The 16,679-nt window shown below is 39.3% G+C and overlaps 1 pseudogene; it reads left to right on the forward strand.

Annotated features, from left to right (window-relative positions):
* Positions 1-244: 244 nt before the first annotated feature.
* The window catches only part of LOC140522825 (uncharacterized), a 31,373-nt pseudogene continuing 14,938 nt past the window's right edge, over positions 245-16,679 (forward strand).

Genomic DNA, 16,679 nt, shown 5'->3' on the forward strand with positions numbered 1-16,679 from the left:
TGACTGAAGTTGGGAGGTATAGTGTCTTGTGCAACGAACAGCAAGGAGGCCAGTGTCACTGGATAAAAGAGTATATTTGGGGGCAGAGGAGGTGGTGGGGTGTGAGGTGTAAGCAGACTCGGGGTGGGGGTGGAGCAGGTTATGAAGGACTTTAAACATCAAAGGTTTTTAATTTTAATTTTTATCTTAGAGGTAATAGGGAGTAACTGGCATTTATTGAGGGGGAAGGGGGAAGCTGCACATCATGATTTGGTCAGATCTGCCCTTTAGGAAGATCACTTTAATAACTGCTAGTCTGGGGTTGGCAGATCAACCAGCAGACTACTGTAATACTCCAGATGTGAGGGCCTATACCAGGGCGGTAGCAGGAGGAAGAGATGTTAAGAAGGTAAAGTCAACAGGCCTGAGATAGGCTTCCTACCAAGGAGTGACTTGAAGAAAACCAGAGAAGCTAGAAAGTGGAGATGAGAAGGGAAAGCATTCTCACATGGGGAATAGCCAGTGAAAATGCTTGGAGTTGAGAGACTGAGTATCCTGTGTGAGGACTATTGCAAGGAAACTATTGTCTCTGGATCACAGAGTATGTGTAGGGGAGTAAGGTGTAAAAACTTTGAAAAGGTAGGAGATGGTCAAGTTATGATGGACCCTGAAAGCCAAGCTGAGGATGTTATATTTGATCCTAGAGCTTATAAGAAGACACTAGAGTTTATAAAATAGGAGGCTGAAAAAGTGAGTTCTGGAGTGCCAGTTGTCCTTCCTGGAAGAGGTGGGGAAGGATGGAGGTAGAGGTAGAAGCTAATGCTAGCAGATTAGCAGCAAGCATCAGAAAAAGATGCTGGCCCCCATGGATCAGTAGACCAGGCAGAAGATCTGCTCCTGGTAGCCAGGATGGTCCAATGGCAAAAAAGTGGGCACTAGCATATGCTGTGGCAAAAAGTATGCCCAGCATAGTCCATTAATTACTGTAAAACTATCCCCTTCATACTGCTTCCAGGAGAATATCCAGTGATCCTTCATTGTACAGATTCTCCCCAGGACTTGGAGAACCAAGGAGTGACATTGTTGGGAGGGAGCTTGCTTTATGGCAACAAGGGAAAGTGAAAGTGTCAAACTAGCCCCCACAGAAGAAAGTGGACAGTCCTCAGAGGCCTCTCATGGAGCAAAGATTTTTTTATTCTATGCCTTTACTCTCTCAGTTTTCTCTCAGACTGGGGAAGATCTTGGTTGCTGGGCCAGGAAACACTAAGCGGGTGGCAGTATAAGGCCATTCTCCCTGTCTTGTAATGAGGACCAAAGAATGCAGAAAGTATCACCAGTTTTGCTATAACCCTGAGACTCATGGTACTGCTGCTACTTAGGGTCACATTTTTACTTTGAGAAACCCACTGTGAGATGCAAAGATTTGGCTTCATCCATGAATCTATCACACAGATCTAATTCTTTAGACTTAAGACTCAGTCCTTCTAGGGATGCTTCCAGATTACTATTTAGGGAACTACTGTCTTGTTTGTTCTGTTTCAGGTTTTCTTTTTCTCCTTTAGTGCTGCCTATATCAGATTTCTTGAATACCAGAGATCTGGGTTGACCAGGAACAGCGCTAAAGACATTTTAAGTAGAACGTCCTTTAGAAAATCTTAAGAACCTTGCCACCAAGGAGTGAAATGTATTAAGAGTAATAGTTTGGCTCTTTGTTTTCTTGGAAACAATTCAGTTTTGTTAGTGATTTGGATAAATAATTTCTTTAAAATCAAGAATTATATCTCATTCATATTTCTAATAACTAATGTAATGTTTTCTATACATCCTATACTTAATAAACACCTATTTGTCAAACTGAAACTAATTTATGAACGTAAATTTTATTCTTCGGGAAATTTTACCAATAGGATGAATTCTTTTTCATTTTATTTTTAATTTGTGGAATAAAACAAGCATTTCCTTAACATAGTACAAAAAACAGACAATTGTACATGAAACTGCAAATCTACTATGCACAACTTGGTATTCCTTTAAAATATATACCACAAAATTATCATGTAATTGTTTTTCTCCCCCATCCCTGCCCCTGCTGAAGATGGCTACCGTTAGGTACAAATAGATGCATATACGTATGTATGTGTGTATGTGCATATGTAAAATTATTCTATACATAAGTCTATTTATCAAATTCCTTCTCTGGATGCAGATAATATCTTCATATGTCCTTTATAGTTAGTTTGGGTATTTATAATAAAATAACACACTTGCTCAAAGTCATTCTTAAAACAATATTGCTATTACTGTATACAATGTTGTCTTATTTTGCCCAAAGGGTATAGATATTTAATAATTCTTTAGGCATAATTCCAGAATGCACTTCAAAATGGTTGGATCATTTACAATTCCACAGACCATGAATTAGTGTCCCAATTCTTCCATATCCTCTCCTACATTTGTCACTTTCTCCTTCTATCATTTTAGCTAATTTAGTAGGTGTAAAATCATATCTCATGGTTGTTTTCATCTGTATTTCTCTAATCAGTAATGATTTAGAGCATTTTCTATGACTATAAATTGTTTTGATTTCTTCATTGGAAAATTGCCTGTTCATATCCTTTGACCATTTATCAGTTTGGGAATGGTGCATATTCTTATAGATTCCACAAAGGTCTAATTACTATTTGTGAATATCCATTTTCTTTTTACTCACTATTTTCCTTCTCAGCCTATCTTTTTATGCTATCCCTTGTTACCTTATCTTTTCCCTTTCTCCTCCTATTCTTCATTTTACCTATTCCTCTAAAATTCCCTCCCTTATCTTCTCCCCCCACCCTCTTAATTTTATTCTATTATGCTTGTCCTTCCTTTTCTGAAGAGGACCATGACATCAAGGAAATCATGACATGACTTTCAGTTGACTTTGATTTGAGTGAGGGAGGGCTGTGCAAGGTCACCAATCTCACTTTCTCCTCCTGAGCCATCTGGGTCCAGTGGCCAGATATTCATCAGGATGACTGGAGATGGCCCAGGATACAATGGGAGACCTTAGCCTTTTTAGGCTAAGGACTTTTCAAGTACTCACTTGGAGTACCTTTCTTTCTTCTTTCCTTTCTTTATTTTTCTTTCTTCTTTCACAGAACCTTAAACCCAGTTCACTCTGAAGTTCATAGATTGGACCACAATAGGTCTCTGCCCAAGCTCCTCTTAATGGCTGTATTTGGGGCCCTCCTGGCTTAGAATGAATGTCAATGGTAACTGTTTCTCTTTGGGACAGCAACCCTGAGAGTCTTCCCCTCCCAGCTTGACTTTTTTTTCTTTTTTTCTAATTAAAGGGGCTATCCCTTGTCTCATCTCTTAAAAAGGCCTATTCACTGAATGGGGGAAAAAAATCTTAATTCTATAATCCCTTTTAAAAGTTCCTCCCCCATCCTATCCCACAGTTTTCTCACTTCTCTCGAAGTTCGGAAGACTTCTAAACCTCTTCAGATATATGCTTTGTTTCCTCTTCACCCCAGAAGATAGTAAGAGTCCAACACTGCCAGCTCTCCACCCCTACCTGCTTCCTCTACATTGGTTCTTTTCACACCCTGTTGTTTTTTTTTAATTAATTTATTTTTAGATTCTGACATTCATTTCCACAAAATTTTGAGTTCCAATTTTTCTCCCCATCTCTCCCCTCCCCCTTCCCATAATACCTTGCATTCTGATTACCCCTTCCCTCAATGTGTCCTCCCTTCTGTCACACCCCACCCTTCCTTTATCTTCTCTCTTTTCTTATAGGACAAAATAAATTTCTATACCCCATTACCTGTGTTTTTTATTTCCCAGTTATACGCAATAATAATTCTCAACATTCATTTCTAATATTTTGAATTTCAACTTCTCTCCCTCCCTCCTTCCCTATCCATCCCCACCGAGAATGCAAGTAATTCAATACTGGCTATATATGTGTCATTTTGAAAAAAGACTTCCATAATAATCATGTTGTGTAATACTAACTATACTGCCCTCTATCCTATCCCGGCCCCTCCCTTTTTTATTCTCTCATTTGACCTTGTACCTTCCCAAAAGTGTTTACTTCTAGTTACTCCCTTCTCCCATTTGCCCTCCCTTCTATCATCACCCTCACCTCACTTGTCCCCTCCTCCCCTACTTTCCTGTAGTGTAAGATGATTTTCAAACCAAATTTAGTGAGTATGTTATTCCCTCCTTAAGCCATATATGAAGAGAGTAAGCTTCACTTTTCCCCTCTCATCTTCTCCCTTTTCTCTTCCATTGAATAGTATTTTTCTTATCTCTTTTATGAGTGATAGCCTGCCCCATTTCATTTCTCCTTTTCTCCTCCAAGTATTTTCTTCCCTCACCCTTTAATTTTTATTTCATTATTTTTTTATGGATATCATCTCTTCTGATTCAACTCAACCTATACTCTCTGTCTATATGTGTGTGTGTGTGCATGCGCGTGTGTGTGTGTGTCTGTGTGTGGGGGGGTAATAATCTCTCCACCTACCGAAATACTGACAAAAGTCTCAAGAGTTACAAATATTATCTTTCCATGTAGGAATGTAAACAGTTCAGTTTTAGAAAGTCTTTTTATGATTTCTCTTTCCTGTTTACCTTTTCATGCTTCTCTGGATTCTTGTATTTGAAAGTCAAATTTTCTATTCAGTTCTGGTCTTTTCATCATGAATACTTGAAAGTCCTCTATATCACTGAATAACCATTTATTCCCTTGAAATATTATACTCAGTTTTGCTGGGTAGGTGATTCTTGGTTTTAATTCCAATTCCTTTGACTTCTGGAATATCCTATTCCAAGCTCTTTGATCCCTTAATGTTGAAGCTGCCAGATCCTGTGTTATCGTGATTGTATTTCCACAATATTCAAATTGCTTCTTTCTAGCTGCTTGCAGTATTTTCTCCTTGACCTGGGAACTCTGAAATTTGGCTACAATATTCCTAGGAGTTTCTCTTTTTGGATCTCTTTCAGGAGGTAATGGGTGGATTCTTTCAATATTTATTATGCCCTCTGGTTCTAGAATATCAGGACAGTCTTCCTTGATAATTTCATGGAAGATAATGTCTAGGCTCTTTTTCTGATCTTGACTTTCAGGTAGTCCCATAATTTTTAAATTGTCTCTCCTGGATCTGTTTTCCAGGTCAGTTGCTTTTCCTACGAGATGTTTTGCATTATCTTATATTTTTTCAAACTTTTGGTTTTGTTTTCTAACTGCTTGGTTTATCTCATAGTCGTTGGCTTCCCTGAACTCAATTCTCTGTTTTAAAGAACTATTTTGTTCAGTGAGCTTTTGAACCTTCTTTTCCATTTGGCTAATCCTGTTTTTTAAAGCCTCCTTCTCCTCATTGGCTTTTTGGACCTCTTTTTCCAACTGAGTTAGCCTCTTTTTACAGGTGTTATTTTCCTCAGCATTTTTTTGGTTCTCCTTTAGTAGGCTGCTGACATGTTTTTCAAGCTCTTCTATGGCCTGAGCCCATTTCATATTCATTTTCAGGGTGCTGGAGGCAGAGGCCTTGACTTCCTCTGACAGTATGCCTTGTTCTTCCTCATCTGAAAGGATGAAAGAAGACACCTGTAACCCAAGAAAGTAACCTTCCATGGTCTTATTTTTTTTTCCTTTTTTGGGCATTTACCCAGCCAGTTACTTGATTTCTGAATCCTTTGTCAAGAGGAGGGTCCTAGTTCTTCTCTTCTCCCCAATACAAGGCTGAGATTCAAATCAGCTGCTCAATTCCCCCAGGGGCTTTGGATGGGGGGTGGAGCTGCCACTGAGGGCTGAGGTTCAGATCAGCTGCTCAGTTCCTCCAGAGGCTTTAAGCTGAGCTGCCTGGACAATGAACCCAGGCTGCTTCCTTGGCCATCACAGCTGCCCACCTCCCACTGCTGCTGCCATGGCCTGGGGCTAGTGCTGGGGGAACCCCGTTCTCCTCTTGCCCAGCAGAGAAAGCCCTCCCACACTGACCTTTGGAACTTTCTTTGTTGCTTGTGGGTTGAGGGATCTGGGACGCTCCCTGCTGGAAATTCTGCCCTGGAAGTCTGTTCAGGTCCTATTCTTCCTAGTGCCCCACGGCCAGTGCTGGGTTCTGCTCTGCTCAGCATCCAGTAAGATAGACCTTTCCTGTTGGCCTTCCAGGGTACCCTTGGCTGGAAAACTCTTTCTCTGTGTTGCTCTGTGGCTTCTGCTGCTCTAGAATTCATTGAGAGCCATTTTTTGCAGGTATTTTGTGGGCTGTGGGGGAAGCACTAGCCACCTTGGCTCCGCCCTATACCCTGTGTTTATGAAATAATTGCTCCTTTTACCTTTTCCTAACCAATTTTATTTTTTAGAACCACCCCATCACATACATACAACTCAGCCACAACCTTTCTTTCAAACTACCTTAGTAATAACAGTTTTAAGAATACTGTAACATTTTCATATATCACAAGTAAGTAGTTTAATCTTTATCGGTGCCTTATAATTAGTCTTTAATGATTTCCTTATTTCTTCTGGATTTTTTATGCTGAATTTTCCATCGAGTTCTGGTCTTTTTGTTAAAAATACATGAAAGTCTTCTAGTTCAACAAATGCCCATTTTTTTTCACTCAGGATTATACTCAACTGTGCTAGATAAGTTATTCTTGGATGCAACCCCAGCTCCTTTGCTCTTCGACATATAATGTTCCAAGACCAAGGAGAGGCATTCTGGGAAGATGGCAGAATAGGTCAGAAATTTCCAGGCTCTCCAGATTTCCTCCACAAACAGATGGAAAACTGCCAGGAAATGAATGTAGAACAGCAAAATAAAGGGATAAACCAGTTGTCCTCCTAAGACATCTTGAAAAGACTTCAGAGAAAAGTCCAGGGGCTGAGGTTTGGTCTGAGGGAAGTGTAAACACCTCCGGGCCAACTTCACTGAATCAACAAACCCTGAGAGATGCAAACTAGGTCCTGAGAAATTTCACCTCAACTTTCATTTCATTTATGTCCTCCAAAAACTTCACTTCAAGAACTTTCACCTCATAAACTTTCATCTAAAGAGCAGCAGACAGTGAGTGGGCGAAGACTGAAGGACCCCCTGCTGTTTCCAGAAGCCAGGCCTTGTAGTACTGACCAGATGTGATCCAGGCTGTGGCTGTGGGCTAGGGAAAGCCAGGATACGTGGGGTGAATGCAGTATGCCGGGAACAAGAGTTTAACCCCTCCCCACCCTTGCAGGCTAGGCTAATTTGTCCTCAAGGCATTCCCCAAGACTTAACTGACTCGAGGAAATACAAACTCAGACTATGAATGCCACTTCCTCTCTGCCTGAGTACAAAGCAGTCACAAGGAGCTGGGGATGGGGTTTAGGGATAGAGTTCTCAGATATTTGGCTGTCTACTGAGGTAGACACTTCACTCCCCTGAATGAACTCAAGGAAATTTCAGTATCTTTCCTTCTCCTGCTAAGGAAATGTCCCTTTATTAACTGCCGGATGACCTATGAATGTCTTAGCATTGTTCCAGTATCAAATCTACACTACCAGAAGACTGGTCTGAGTCAAGCCCAGCCCAGAACATCATGAATACATTATAAGCAAGCCTTTCCATAAAGCTATGTAGTGATGTAGACAAATGACTCATTTTGTCATTGTTCCTGTGAAAATACTTTCTCTGTGTAACATTGCTTTACTTACCATTGTGCCCTCACAAAAGACACAGCATGGCACTGTGGATAAAGAATTATCCTTGAAGACACAAGGACCTATGTTCAGATCTTGCCTCTGACGCTGGCCCTCTGACCATGGGAAGTCACTTAACCATTTAGTGCCCATGCAACTTTCTAATACTATAAGCAGAAGGGAAGGTGCTGACCTACATTGGTGGAAGGACTTTTATCATCTGGAAGCCTTTATACCAAAGAAATCACAGATAGAGCCCTTCTCAATCTTTTCACAAGAGACAAAGTGGAAATACTGGACTTAGGACCAGCACACCTCTGCCACTTAATAGCTGTTTGACCATGGATAATCTCAAATCACTGAGCTTCAATTCCCTCATCTACAAAATTGATGATGACAACATTAGCGGTATTTATCTCTCACAGAAGTGTGAGGAACAGTACTTTGTAAACCTTAAAATGTTCTGGAAATGGGCCCTGTTATTATTTCTTATGGAACCAATTAACCTCATTAAAAGCAGATTATGTTTGTAATCTCAATCAGTTGATTGTTTACAGTGATTTAAAAGAATACCCTTCCTTCAAAAATTTGCACATGATTATTGGAGAACAGACCTTCAAGACTTAAAAGGAAAAGCCATGATAAGCTTTCAGGCAGAAGACCTTTCCCTGCGTGTTGTAAATAATAACAACTGGTATTTACATAGTGCAGTAAGTGTGAAGCACTTTACAGATGTTATCTCATTTACTCCTCTGATCAACCCTATGTAATAGATGCTATTATTTTCTCCATTTTACAGATGAGGTAACAGAGGCCGAGAGATTAAGGAATTTGCCCACTGTCACAAAGCTAAGGAAACATGAGGCAAAATTTGAACTCAGAGCTTCCTGACTCAATAGAGATTTGTGCTACCTAATTGCCAGGATGCCCCAAAACAGGCTTCAACAAGGTTTTTGCTCTAATATTTAAATGAAATTCTTACACAGACACATACAATTTCCTTTGATCCTCCCATCAGCTATGTAAAAAAGGTTAGAGCACATACAGCACAAGGGTCCACAAAAATCCAGCCAGGATTCAAACAATTTGCAGGTCACCATCCAGTCAAAATCATAGTTCACAAACCATTATTGCTCTGTTTTTTACTAGACCAAGTAGGGAACACATTCATCCAAAATGAAACACATTTCATCAAATAATATAACTAAATAAATCACAAAGACTATCCAATACAGTAGTTATACTCTCCTAGAGATTACCATACCCCTATTGAGAAAGGGGATATATGCAAGGAACATGCATGACCAGGAATCATGTAAGTAGTAGCATAGTCATAGGGGAGCATGTTTGGCCAGGAAACACTCATAAAAGGGCATATATTTATGAAACGTATCAATTCAAGGAAGAGACATAGACAAGAACAAGCAAAAAGAACACATGCTAGCTAGGTGGCACAGTGGGTAGAGCACTGGTCCTGGAATCAGGAGGACCTGAGTTCAAATCCAACCTCAGACACTTGACACTAACTAAGCTGTGTGACCCTGGGCAAGTCATTTAACCCCAATTGCCTCAGATGGAAAAAAGAAAACACAAGAAGCCAGATGATGTTGTGCTAATCTCTGGGCTCCCTTTGCAGAGTCTTGGAAGATCTCTTCTTTCCTTTTATACCTTCAGGCCTTCAGCTATAACACAGTTTCTCAGCAGAGCTGTTTTGACTACTCTCTGCTAAACTCATAGCCTCAGGTTATTTTAGCCCTTTTGAGATGCAGATCCTGGCCTGCATACTAGATGTATTAACCACAAAGTTTCCACTAGCATTTTTAGTCTACCTTTTCAACTGCCTATTATCCTTCCATAAGGCCATTCCAATCTAATTTTTATCCAAATTATGGTCAGAGAATTCCTTTAAATTCCTATCATACCCCTGACCTAGGCAAATCATTCTCAGACTTCACTTAGCAAAGTTACAAAGACTCTGAATTGAGATGATGGTGAGAAGGTTCTTTTGAACATCCCATCATTCACCTTAGTGTTTTTATCAAAAATCAAAGGGACAGGTCTGAGTGGAGATGTCTGAAAAATGTCTCTGCTCTACCACTACCCAAAATAGAACCAATGCCTTTCTTTATAATTATCCCTATTATACTGATGAAGAACCAGAAACAAAGGAGCATGTCAAAGTTTATAAATTCTACTTAATAGAAAAATCAATAGAATTCACATTTCCTAACTTCTGGTCTAAGAATGCTTTCACTACACATGCAATAAATAAAAGTGCAACAAGCAATGTATAAAAAAAATTTGACCTCTTTCTCTAGAACAGAAGTACTGATTCTAATGTACAATCTTGCAACTAATTCTTTTCATTTTAAAAAATCTTTACAAGTATTATCTCTTCCTCCCACTGCCCCATACTCCCACCCCCCACCATTAAAAATAAAACAGAAAACAAAACCCTCACAACAAACAATCCAGCAAAACGAATTCCCAAATTGGTCACGCCCCAAGTCTCATTCTGGATTTGAAGTCCTTCGACTCTTTGGCAAGAGGCAGGTAATGTGATTCATCTTCAGTCCTCAGATTTGTGGTTTATTATTGCGTTAATCAGAGGTATCTAGTCTTTCAAAGTCACTTTTTTTCTATAATGTTACCGTCAATGTGTAAATTGTTCTCCTAGCCGCACTCAACATCATAAAATATCTTCCCAGTTTCCTCTAAAACTATTCATTTCTTATAGCTCAATAATATTCCATTACACTCACATCAAGTCAACAAACATTTATTAAGCACTTCCTATGTGTAAGATACTGTGCCAAGTTCTGGAAATACAAATAAAAACAGAAAGAAAAAGTCTCTACCCTAAAGAAAGGTATATTCGAATGGAGAAAGACAACGATAAAAGGAAGCTGAAAACTGGGAGAGGAAGGGGCTGGAGGAGGAGAGCTACGAAAGCACTAGGTAAAGATAAGGCTAGCCTGAGTGCCCTCCTTAAATGGAGGTATTGTGCTTCACCTTTTTGTTTCCTGGCATGAGATTGGTGTCTCAGTAATCTTTTTTAGTCATTAAAAAATAAATCAATAAACCACTTAAAGTCCAATCTAATCCAACAAGCATTTCTTAAGCACCTACTGTGCTCAAGGTAGTTAGCTACTATGGAAAATAAAACAATCACTCCAGGAGTTAGGACATTCACTTGCAAAGAAAGACATCTTCAACCCAGGGACAGGAAACCTCAATTCCCCAGAAAACTTGTGTCAATTTCAGAGCATTAGATACCAGTTAGGAGTAAGAAAACACTAGTCATTCCTGTTTGGCCAATACCAGCATTAGTAAAGGACAACCAAAAAAGGCAGGTAGCACGATATCTGGTAAAGCTTTCCCATCTTAGACAAAAAGTTAATAGGTAAATTAAAATATATACTACTGTAAAGAGAGCTTCAAAGGGTCCTTGAGTTGCTTAGTAGATATTAAGTGAGACAGACTGTTTTTGGGTTGGCGGAAGAAGGCATGAAGCCAAGAATGGGAGATGTGCTATATGTAGTGAAAAGATTTGAAATAGAAATTGCTGAACAATGAAATGAACTCTGAAGTGTGGCTAAAAGGGAGAGGCAGAGAAAAATGCACAGGTTTAGCTACTACAGCTCAAACAAACTCAGCACATTTTTGGTGTGGGTCTTAAAACCAATTCAGTTGAGGGTAACAAAATGGTGAAGAAACAATAAAAGGATAAATTACCTAGTATTATCAGCCTGGCTAAGCATAACCTACTACATGGTATTAAGTTCAGCAACAGATGTTGAGAAATTGTAGCTGTAGAAGGCTGGGGTTTTGTTTTGAAGTTGTTTATGTTTTTGTTTTTTTAAGTGTAGATATTCCCCCAAGTCTCGTTATATGTCTAGACACTGGCCAATGACAAAAATATGTGTAAAATATTATTACAAGAACCCCAGGGTAACCAGTGGAAATTGATCTCATGTTACAATACTAGAAGATGTCATTTGGTTACAGATTTGTCCCTCCATAATAGAGACATCCATAAACATACTCTATAAACACAGAAGATAAGAAATAATGAAATTTCTGTGTTATATCCAAGTGCTAAATGATATACTGAGTACACTATTAGGAGTGGAGAGGGAAAACCACCAAGTTGGCTGACCTTCACTCAGATTTATAAATAACCATAAAAAGAGAGGTTTTCAAGAAACTGAGAGACTGAAAATGCCTCAAGGTTGTACTACAAAGTCTGTGGAATCCACTGAGTTCATTCCAATTATTCTATGTCCAGAGTGAAGCCAGCTGTGAATTCAGCAGTAATTTACTTCATTGAAATTCATGTGCTTCTTTTAAAAAGTGACTGTTTCTGTCAAAACCCAAATACTGTCATTTGCACAAACAAGAAATAATTGGAACTACATTGTTTCCAGATAACATCTTTTCCCCTCAAATAATATATATTTTCCTTAGCTCACTGCCTTACTCTCAACCTTTCCTAATCCTACCAGTTTTTCATGGCCCAACTCTAATGCTTTCTGGTTCTCAATTATTCTTTTGAAAACTATTTGTTCAATTTCTTTAAATGTTTATCCATTGGAGAATGGCTCTTGGTATATTTGTGGTAAGGTTGATTGAAGACCCCTGATCAATGAGCCCCCTAAGTAAAAGAGATATGAACTGTTGAGGACATGAAACCTTGAATGCTTTAAATACTCAGTGAACTATTTTCAAAATGCAAACTAGGAATGGTCCATTCATTGCTTGTAAAGGAAGTCCTATGGGGACACTCCTCAACCAAACTTGAAGGAGTTATAAAGCAGCTAGCCATTGACTGGTTGAAGGACAGACCATAGACCTGGTGGCGTTTTTTACAATGCCACAAAGCTAGATCTAAGGAGTCAGTCACAATAAAAGATGTTCTGTAGGGAGGGAAATTTAGCCTGAACAGTCTGGAGTAGACTAAGACAGCCCAGCTGAGTCACTTGCCCAGGAGAGAATTTAAGGAAACCCAAAGGAAGCAATGGGAGAACAACAGGAGAAGAAAACACATGAGACCTTGGGACCATGTAGCACCAGAACCATGAACATCTTAGCCACACATATTCTCTAAGTGTGTGCCTTTGTACTAGTATGTATATATGTATGTATGTATGAATGTATGTACCTATGTATGTACTAGTCTTTCCATTGCTGCTATGTGTATTTGTGGGGACAGCTAGGTGGTGCAGTGGATAGAGCACCAGTGCAGGAGTCAGGAGGACCTGAGTTCAAATCTCACCTCAGACACTTGACACTCACTAGTTGTGTGACCTTGGGCAAGTCATTTAACCCCAATTACCTCATCCTGGGTCATCTCTAGTCATCCTGATGAATATCTGGTCACTGGATTCAGTTGGCTCTTGAGGAGAAGTGAGGCTGGTGACCTGCACAGCCCTCCCTCACTCAAAACAAAGTCAAGTGCAAGTCGTGTCATTATTTCTCTGATGGCATGGTCTTCTTCGGCAACAAAAGACAAACACATACATGTCTATTTGTAGGAGAATATGCCCCAGGTTTATAATGGGTATGTTTTGTTGCTACTGTTCATGTTATACAATTTCAAAAAATACCTTTGCTTTGAGCTAAATGTGTCACCTGGCTGATTGAAGGTAAACCCATCAGTGAAAATTTGGGAGCTATAGTTTTGGGAGTACAGACCTACAAAGTATTTTAAACATTCACAGTTATTCTGACTCACGCACATGTGCAAGTTGGAGGGTACTCTAAATTGCTATTTATTTGTGGTAGTTCCCTACATATCTTGGTTATTCAATCTTTACCAGATATCTCTGATGTAAAAAAAATATTTCCCACAGTTGAAAGTTGCCTTTCTTATGCCAGTCTCATTGATTTTGTTAATGGAAAGCATTTCGGTTTTATGTCATTGAAATAATCTATTTTTCTTTTGGGGTTGCCTCTGTCTCTTATTTGATTAAATATTCTCCCATTGCCATAGGTGAAAAAAGTACCTGATTTGATTCTCTCCTCTTTTTTCGTATAGTGTTACCCTGAATATTCAAGTTGGTTATCCATTATGAGCTTTTTGTGGTATATAGTATGAGATGGCTTATACCTCAAATATCTTCTGATTTTGAATCTTAGCTTTGTCATTAACTACCTATATGACCTTCAGGTCACTTTACCTCACAAAGCCTCAACTACAAAATCATAGTATTAGACAGACATGATTCCTTCCAATTCTAAACTCTGCGAGCCTAAAATTCTCAATTTTTCCTAATAATTCTAGTCGATGCTCTTCCATACTGATGACATTTTTGTCCTTGAGCAGAGTCAGCTTAACATTTAATCTATTGCATTTGTGTTTTTGCCTGATTATTTCCTTTAACAAGATTGCAAGTTTCTCATGGATAAGCCTAGGTATCTATTTCTTTTGCAGTGACCATCTTGCACAAAGCATAATGGCAAATTGCAGCTTGGTAAATTGCAGTCAAGTGAACTTACCCAAGCCAAGGCTAAATATAGCCTGGTTTTAGTTGCTTCACCTACTTTCACCAAAGAGCAGTGACCTTAATACTGTTTTCATCATGTACTTTGGGAAATTGAATTTAGTTCTCTCCCAGGGGGAGGGAGGGAGAAAAAGAGAAAGAAAGAGGAAGGCAGGGAGAGAGAATTAATTAGAAGAGATCACAATGGTCATTTATTTAGCCCAACCCCTTATTTTACAATTGAGAAAGTGAAGTCTCAGAAAGTTGAAGTGACCAGTCTAGATAATAAATGGTGGAGTTGGCATTTGAACCAAAGGTCCTCTGACTCTAAATCCAAGAATATTTCCATTGCATCAATACCTTTTTGCTCCATTCATTTTATAATTACCTACTACATTTGTAATGCACAAATTTTTACCACACAGTGTTACCCCACCTCTGTTCATCTTTCTGATCATACAAGTATATAAGGACTTGAAGACCTTCTATAGTATAGGTTCTTAAACTTCCCTTTTTGCTATGAATATTACCATTTTCAAGTGCTCTCGAATCTTTTGCTTGACATTTGCAAGAATAGACATGAGTTACAAATTAGACAGTTTATAATCTTCAGCATTTAGGCTTGAAATAATTTCATTTTATTCATTTTATTGATTAAGGGCTTGGGAATTGCTTTCTTTTCTCTTCTTTTGGGGAACAATCGAATTCTCAATCCCTCCTCTGTTTTTATCTCCTTATCTCTCCCCTTGCTTACTCCACTAATTAATCCCTAGTTCTTTCATATTTACCATATCACTAGAGATGATATATCTATCCCACTTCTATAGGAAGATCATTACAGGAAGGAAGTCTTTGCACTCTGGTTTCTGAAGCAATGGGAAATGTTTCTTTCCAGTCACTAATGAAAAAGAGTAATAATTTGATCAGTAACAAGTGTGACAGGCACAGGATCAGCATAGTACGGGAGTAAGGCACAAGTTTTGACTGTTTATCTACTCATCCCCAAAAGGTCCATCTTTAGCAGGGAAAAAAAGTGAAACTTTTAAATTTTATGCACATCCTTACTTCTTAGAAGCAAGGACTGGGGCACAGGGAGTCAGAATAACAAAAACAAATCTAATAAAATACTGTCCAATAATTTCCTTGGCATACCACCACAGTCTCTACCTCCATCTGAAATTGAAGGATCCACTCTGTTACCTTGACCTCTGACTGGTAAGCATTCACTTTGCCTTGCCCAATCTCATGCCCACCACTTTCTAACCATGCCAATACCTGACTGCCCTGCCAATCTCAAAACCCCAAACCAGAGTTTGTTCTAAGAAAGAGATAAACAATTAGATTGGGTGCATGTCTTTATTTTCTCTTATAAGCTGGCAACATGCATTGCATGAGAATTAGTCTGGAACTAAGTTCCCTTAAGGGGGCCAGTCCAGAACTGGCTCGAGTTGGGATTTGGGGGTACAGGGTTATATACCTTTTCAACAGGGACTGATATCACCTGCCATTATTCTACCTCCTGGACCAAAGAAATACCTATTCTATCATACTTCCCACTATCCCAGACCTCTCCCAGTCTTGAGCTGTCTAGGCAGAAGAATCAAACTCCACCCAAACCTGAGCAGATTAAATTAATTCAGATCTGGTTTGGAGTTTGACCAGGATAAGACTCTATGCAATCTCATTGTAAGTAATGTCCTTGTGAAGAACTTTGGAGCAGAAGGCAGGGCTGGAAATTCTGAGTCTCCAACACACTGATTAGCAAGAAAAATAATTTTTCAGAGCCCTTACTCCCACCCCTTTCCCCAATCCCTGTTCTCCAATTCAAGGTCTGAGAACAGTAACCAAATGAGCACTACCATTCCTGGCAGAGAATAAATTGCTTTATGGCTCCAATCACCACCCATTCTGACTTTCTGTTCCAAAACACTCCGCTCTGGCCACCACTCCCTAGATATGGAGATATCTTCTATCAGAATGTTAACTCCCCAGGAAAAGAATTCTATATTTGTATCTCTAGTTTTAGCACAGTGCCTGACGTGTGCAGCTGTTATAGACACTATAAACTCTAGAGGGTCATTATCTGAACTCAGACTCAGACTCATATTGGCAAGTCAGGTCCCCCAGAGAAAGGCTGACTACATCTTCCCCCTGAGAATTCTAGGAGTATTTCATTCTAATCTTTGGCATTCTTAGAGGTGTTCTAGGGATGTCTTTCTAATGCTATCAGCTCAAATCTCCATTCTGGTGTGTTTTCCCCAATATCAATCACCAGTAATAGTATCTCTCCTGTACCATTTATGGATCCAGTTATTGATACCACAATATTATTTTATAAAATAGCTTTTACAAAGAGATATTTAGTAAGAAGATAGAGCAAGAGGCAAAGTACAAATACACTCACCACCACCCACAATCAAGGGCACAGTCTCCCCCTATAGTACCTCATTCCCTGGAGAGAGTACTCTCAAGCTTAATAAGGTGGCTATACAGCATTCAACCCTCCAAGTTCATGTCCAAATGTGGTATAGGTGATGGATAAATCACCCCCTCTTGGATGC

Source organism: Notamacropus eugenii, chromosome 2 (genome assembly GCF_028372415.1).
Source record: "Notamacropus eugenii isolate mMacEug1 chromosome 2, mMacEug1.pri_v2, whole genome shotgun sequence".
Taxonomy (NCBI): domain Eukaryota; kingdom Metazoa; phylum Chordata; class Mammalia; order Diprotodontia; family Macropodidae; genus Notamacropus; species Notamacropus eugenii.